Genomic DNA, 7,532 nt, shown 5'->3' with positions numbered 1-7,532 from the left:
AGCTGAGTCACCTTTCAAGTGTAGAAACACATTCAGAAAACAAGGAATGTTGGTTCTCCTTCTGAGTCAGCTACTCACAGATGGGCCTCCACCTGTTTTACGGATCCACCTTTTGTAACAGCAGCCACAGGGAAGTATAACAACAGCAAAAACAAACACCATACTTACTGAATTTTCTCCTGTGGATAAAATTAAAGTTGCTGTGGCCAGGGTTCTCACCAGGCTCTGGCTGGCTGGCTCACTACACATGTGTGGGCAATATATTGCTATTGACTCTATATAAAGACCTCTGCTCAGAGCTCTGAGCAACACTGTGGCATCGCTGCAAGGCTGCAGGAGAGCAAAGAGGCTGGAGTGGTGGCAGCGCCAAGGACAGAGGCCCAGAGGCAGAGACCGGCTTGCTGCATGCAGACTCGCTCTGAGTGAACGGGGTTTTAGTGATTGACCTGCCACAGTGGATATAAAGTTGGGTATAACCCTTTCACCCCAAGAACGTTCTACTGTCATTTCTTTGGTCACATTGAATCCATAGTGAACTTGCTCAGGGCTGAAACCCATTGGCAAGACATCTCCCTACTGCAGTTTTTCAGCAGTGTATTCTTATTAAAAAGGCATTTATATATTTACTGTAATTAGGAAAGAATTTATGGGAATCAAATCTAAGGATAAAAAATGGTTATGATATATATGATGAGTAAAAAACAGAGATGGTATGTTATATTTACAATATTGTTCCCTTTTTGGAATACGCACATAGAGGGCTAATGGAAGTTTCTGTGGCCGAGATTCTTGCCAGACCCTGGTCGGCTTGCTCACTACACGCATGTGGACAATATGTTATTCTGATTCTGTGTAAGGAGCTCCGCCCAGTGCACTGGGCTGCATGGCTGCAGGAGAGCAGAGGCTGGAGGGGCAGCAGTGCTGAGGACAGAGACTAAGATGGCTGGGGTGCAGAGAGGCCTGGAGGCAGAGACCAGCTTGCTGCATGCACACTTACTCTGAGTGGATGGGATTCCTGTGCTTGATCTGCCACTGTGGGAATAAATTTGGGTATAAGCCCTTTACCCCAAGAATAGTCCACTGTCATTTTTCAGTCTCACCGAATCAAGAGTGAACTTGCCCAGGGCTGAAACCCATTGGCAAGATAAACATACATACAGACATTTGGAGAAAACTCTCTGGAAAGTTATAACCAAAATTTCAATAGTAGTTTCATTTGGCTGATTATAGTCATTTTATTTTCTGCTTCACATTATTCTGCATTTTCTAAATTTTCCACATGAAGCATTAAGGTTCTGTAAAATAGAATATAAACAAAAGTTACCTACGTTAGGAACTGTAAAGAAAAATGAATAGTGAATTTAGACATTTAAATGAATTTTCAAATACATATAGAATCAATCTTAGTCTTACATTTTCCTGTGATACGTTCTGGCTTTTGTTTATTAGCATTTGTCCAGCACATACAACTAGCATAAAGTTTTTTGAGGGTGGATAAGATCTCAAAACCAAATGGTACTTGATGTTCAAAGTAGGATGCAGGAACAAGGCATTTGCTCGTCACTGTTTCAGGGAAACTCTGAGCCAATGTCACTGCCCATATCTTCATCCTCCTCTTGGTGCATCAGGTTCTGTATCACCTCATTGTATAAGTCTAGACTCTTGGAGGAGGTTGGGCCTCAGCTGTCACCTTGTCCTGCTCTCCTACACAGCTCAGAAATCCTTCCCCAAATGCTTCTGACTTTTGGCCTTTGGTTCACCACCTCCAGAGATGTGAAGCTCTGTAATTTTGCCTGAAATGCTTTTCCTCGTATGTGCCTGTAGAATGTCCACTCATCATTTAGGATGCATATTAGGTGCACTGTTTCTGGGAGCCCATGTGGCACAGTCATCGGTGGTCATGAGTGTGGGCTCTGTGGTCAGAGACCTGGGTTCAGTTCTGCCTCTCCTATTAACACTTGCTGTGTGATCTTGACCAGCTTATTGTACCTCTCTGAGCCTCAGTTTTCTTACCTGTAAGATGGGGTTCACAGATGTGGTAATATGTATGCAATCTTCAGTCAGTGCCTAGCACATAGGCAAATAATAAATGGTAACTACTGTTAGTAGTCAGATCAATGGTCTCAATCCTGGCTTGCACATTAAAGTCACCTGCTGAGCTTTTAAACCATAATTTAATAGGTCTGGAGTGGTGCTCCTAGCAAGGTATTTTTAAAAGTTGCCCAAGTGATTCTAATGTATAGCCAGGTTGAGAACTGTTACACCAGCAGTTGTGAAGTGTGGGCCCTGGGCCAGTAGCATCAGCCTCTCCTGGGAACCTGTTAGAAACTCAAGGGCCCCACCAGATACCTACTGAATGAGAAACTTTGGAAATGGGCTTCAGCAATTTAAGTTTTAACAAGCTTTACGGGAGATTCTGATGCATGCTAACGTTTGTGAACTACTACACTAGATTGTAAATTAAGTAAAGGAACGTGTCCTGTTCAGTGCCGTACTTCCAGGGCTTAATACTATGCCATACACAAATTCTCTTTAGTTTCAATCAACTCAAGAAATACTTACTGAACACTAATTTTCTGTTAAGGCCCTGGAACTATGATGCTGTATGAGACAGGTCCTTGCCTTCTCGCTTGCTTACAGCTCACTATGGATAAACTGCAGGTTGCCCTGGCTGGCTGGCTCACTACACATGTGCGGGTAATACGTTGCTATTGAATCTATATAAAGAGCTCTGCCTAGTGCTCTGGGCAACATGGTGGCCTGGCCGCAAAGCTGCACAGCTGCAGGAGAGCAGAGCAGAGGTTAGAGTGGTGGCAGCGCCGAGGACAGAGGCTGAGACAGCTGCGGGGGCAGAGAAGCCCAGAGGCAGAGACTGGCTTGCTGCATGTAGAGAGTCACTGAGTGGACGGGATTCTAGTGATTGACCTGCCACCATGGGAATGAAGTTGGGTATAAACTCTTTCACTCCAAGAACGTTCCATTGTTATTTTTTTGTCTTATTGAATCCATAGTGAACCCATTGGCAAGACACAGACCCTTACTGTGCTCACAGCCCATTGTGGGGCAGTTGGAATTCCTATGGCCAGGATCCTCACCAAACTTAAACCACCTGATGATGTAACTGGCCTGTTGCTAGACTACCACTTCCACACCTGTAGGCAATCCAGGATAACAAGCTGGGTAATAAACCCTTTCACCCCAAGAACATTCTACTGTCATTTCTTTGGTCACACTGAATCCATAGCAAACTTGCCTGGGGCTGAAACCCATTGGCAAGACACCCATAAGCACGGGTCTACCACTGTTGTAATCTCCATGCTGATTGATATATATTTTTATGTATGTGCCTCCTACTAACCTGATCTCCTTACAGCAGTAAGCTCCTTTGCTCATTTTCCTAGGAGATGCTCAAATGCCATTGCAGTGCTAGGCCTGCTTCTGCATTCCAAAGCAGTGGAATGTGTTCCCCTGATGCAAAATAGTGGGCAAAAAAGCTGGTGTGTGGGTGTCTCACCTGAGGGGTTTGCCCCTGGGCAAGTTCACTCTGGATTCTGTGAGGCCAACTAACAACAATGGAACATTAGGGATAAAAGGGTTTATACCAAGCTTTATTCTTCTGGTGGCAGGTGGGGTGCTGGAATCAGTCCAACTCTGGAGCAGTCTGCATGCAGCAAGCCAGTCTCTGCCTCTGGGCAGAGCACTGGGCGGAGCTCTTTGTACAATAATACCAACAATAATGACTCATTGCCAACAGGAGTGGGAGCAGTAGCCTATGCCATAGGCCAGTTACATCATCAAGTAGTTTAGGGTCAGATGAGGATCCTGACCATAGGAACTTCCATTTTCCCCACACTCAGGCATTGGTGCCGTTGGACAAATCAGAACTTTTAGGGACATGTGGACAAGCATATCCAGATGCCAGAGGGACTGTGAAGGGGAGTTAGTGAAGAAATCTTCAGAGGGCTGTTGTTCTGGTGGCCCTAGTATGGTTGGAGGTCAAACAGCCAGCAGTGGGAAGAGAGTCACATGCAAAGGGGAGGTTGCAGTCCAGCTGCAGGAAGGAGCTGGAGCCCTGCAGCTGTTCTGCCTCCTCTCACGCTGCATCTTACCCTGGGACTTCCGGAGAGTAGTGGCCCTGCTTCATTCCATCTTCTCAATCACATGCAAATTAACCTAGAATCATTTAGCAAAGGAGCTTCTTGGAAACATAATTCCTGCTTAGCCAAGTTGACACGGTACTAAATCATCCAGCTGGTGAATATTACTTACCTAAAAAGCTGATACTTATATTTTTTCTAAGAGCTACTATTTCATTCATTTTTAATAGCCATTTAATAGCCATTTTTAATAGTGTTATTAACAGGAAGGCTGTTATATCAAAGGCCTTTTGCTGGATTTGAGTTTCTAGTTCAGTAATAGAAATAGAAGTTAAGATTACTTTCAGAGGATAATTTCTTTCATTTTTGCTCCTTTTGCTGTGATAAGGAGTCCTGTAATTGCAGATTCCCACATGTTTTCCACCAGTTAGTCAAGTAGTATCTAATGACACTCCCCTCTTTATATGTCAGGGACCACAGATATCAGAGGAAATTAAACAATTCGAGAGGGACTAGGTAGTGTTTTGCACACCATTTGTATATTGATTTCACGTTTATGCAGCTATTGAAAGATTTTGTGCATTTTGGGTCAGTCCTTTTCTTTTTTTAAGATTTCTTTATGAGTTACTAGAATGAGCAGACCAGCTCCCAGTTTTATTGTGTCAATGGCATTACTATTCCCTTAGTCACCTGGACTGGAAAATGTTTTGCACCTTTGATATATTCCTGTCCTTCATTATTCATACTCAGTAAGTTATTTATAAGTCTTTGAAATGTCACATATACCTAACTTGTATTCTTCATTCTTATTGCAACAATCCTAGCATATACAATACTTATAGTCATCTGTCCATCCATCCATCCCTGTGAATTTCATAACCCTCCTATTTTAAGAAGATTTGAAAGAGTTAAAGCAGAACAATGTAAAACTTGGTAATTAAGATTAAAAAGAGAACAGAAGGCCTAACTCAATTGTTCTTATTCTTGTATGTATTAGAATCAATGGAGAACTTTAAAAAAATACTGATCCTACTAATACATGAAATACTAATACTATTAACATGTAAATACCAACACAGGACTACTCCCAGAGATTTGGATTGTCATGGTCTAGAATTCCCTAGATGATCCTAATGCACAGCCAAGGAAGAGAACCTGTGGAATTGCAAATGAGGGTGTAGATGTTACCAGCCACTTGATATGAGCGGATTACAGCATCTGAATCCTGAGTATGACTGCAAAGGAAAAGGGATGGATGCTGTGTCAAACAGACCTCACTGTCTCACAAAATATTTTTTCCCCCAGGCTAAACAGTAAAGGTAATACTGTGTATGTCCTAGTAATGCAATTAATAGTTATCCTTTATTGTGTGTTTATTGTGTGCTGAGCATTATGCCAATTAAAGGCATTATTTAAGTTTTGCAACACACCTATGAGGTGAGTATATTATTAACTTAATGATACAGATGAGGAAACTGAGGTTCTTGAGAAGTTAAATAAATTGCCAGCTTTTGGACTCAGGCTGCAGAACCCTATTCTTAACCACTGTATTGCCTCCAGCCAGTGCGATAAATTGGACAATTCCTCCAATGAAAGTTTTGCCAAAGACAGAATGGTGTTCAAATGGAGATCCTTGTAAAATAAAGGCTGGAGGTAAGTAATTTAACAAGAGCATTTTTGCAAGGTGTTGAGATAATATTTTGCTTTTCGATCACTTAACTTATTACAAGAAGAGACATTGGGCTTTTAGAAGAGTGGGTTACTATCATAGCCACTGGATCCACTCCTCCCCAGGTGTCTTGGGGAGGTCTGGCTTCTCCTACAAAGTGAGGGCACAGAGCACCAGCAGAGATGGGGGAGCGCGGGTGCAGGACAGGCTGGGATGCGGCTGTAATGGTAAGGCTTTTGGCACCTTGCTTAGAAGTAGGGAATGGAAGATAGGGTAAAAAGCCCAAAAGAGCATCCTGCTGGAGGTGCAAAGGCCTGGACAGTGTGAGGGGTGCAGGTTGGACTAAACAAGAGGAAATTCCTGTGCAGAAAAGAGGCATAAAGGGACGAAGCTGTGAAGCTGTGTGGTTCCGGGGCCACAGCATAAACTTGGGTGTGCCTTTGGCTTGGGAGTGGGAGGAGGGTGCAGATGTTTTAAGAGTGAAAAGTAAATGCTGGGTGCTGGGTCATAGGAAACTCATGATTATTTTGTCTAACAGATGTCTGAAATAGAATTACTCTGTGTTGTTGAGCAAAGTGAGAACTGTAGGCCTTATATACCAGCCCTGAGTGGTCATTGTTCTGTCAAAATGGGATGGTCTGGAGATAGCTGGAATGCTGCCTTGAGTCCAGTCTAATTTCACTCTAATCAATGCTTCCAAGAACATTCAGAATATGGACCTTCAATGCTCTTTTAGCATATCTTAGTCCAAGAAATGTAAAAGATGCTCTACTGCATACTTTAAACTCCCAACTGGGGTTTATTTTATCTTTCCAAGTTGGTCCCTCCATCTCCTCGACATCCTCCTATCACATTCGTCAGGTTTGCTCGCTGCTCCGCGCTGATCCCGGCTCGGGTTAAATGGCTACTCCCTGCGCTTTAGTCTTGACTTCGCGATGTGATTGCAAGCTCTTTGAGGGAAAGGATTTATGTCTTTTAAAGAGTTATTTCTCTTCTTCTCAGGACCTAGTGCTATGAATATGGCAATAGTCAATGCTTGCTGCTTGACGCAGTTGAAATTTACCCCGAGCAGTGCTCAGAGCAGCACCGGCCACAGTGACATATCCAGTAAGAGTTTTTGGATTGAGATAATAAGCACCTCAGAGTCAGAAATTATCTTGATGTGTTGTTTTGTAATGACAACATTGATAATAAAGCCTCATTATAACGTGGTGTGATGGAGTTCAAAAGGTCTGAGCTTGAATGCCAGCCTTGTCAGGTATTAACTGTGTGACCCTGGGCGGGGTGACAGTTTCCTCATTGCGAAAGGAAGGTGATCATGGGGACCTCAGAGTGGTGGTAAGAATTAACTTGCACATCAGAAGGAAATTGTCTAGAATGGGAAATGGCTATGATAGGCATTCAATAAACATGTTTTCAGAAAATTTAAAACCTCTATCTCATTATGTGCTACTGGTTTTCAATGTTCTCTTCTACCCAGGTCAGAAAGATCATTTTAAATTTCCTTAAACTTTTTTGAGGTTAGATTTTTTTTCCAGATAATGAGAGGTTGGTAGATAGCATATTAACAAAGATTTTTTCTTCTTTGGTAATTATCTTGCTCATAAAGATTAATAATTAGACAAGACAAATTACTCTTAGCTTTTGGCTGACAATCAGGAGGAGGAAGAGGGGAAGGTGGCGAGAGAGCCTTGAGACTGATGATGGAAACATAACTCACTAGCCCTTGATTCAGCCCGCGTGACGGATTCTTGGTGGTGGAGAAG

This window comes from Manis pentadactyla, chromosome 1, assembly GCF_030020395.1.
Source record: "Manis pentadactyla isolate mManPen7 chromosome 1, mManPen7.hap1, whole genome shotgun sequence".
NCBI lineage: Eukaryota > Metazoa > Chordata > Mammalia > Pholidota > Manidae > Manis > Manis pentadactyla.
Note: the sequence above shows the minus strand (reverse complement) of the source record.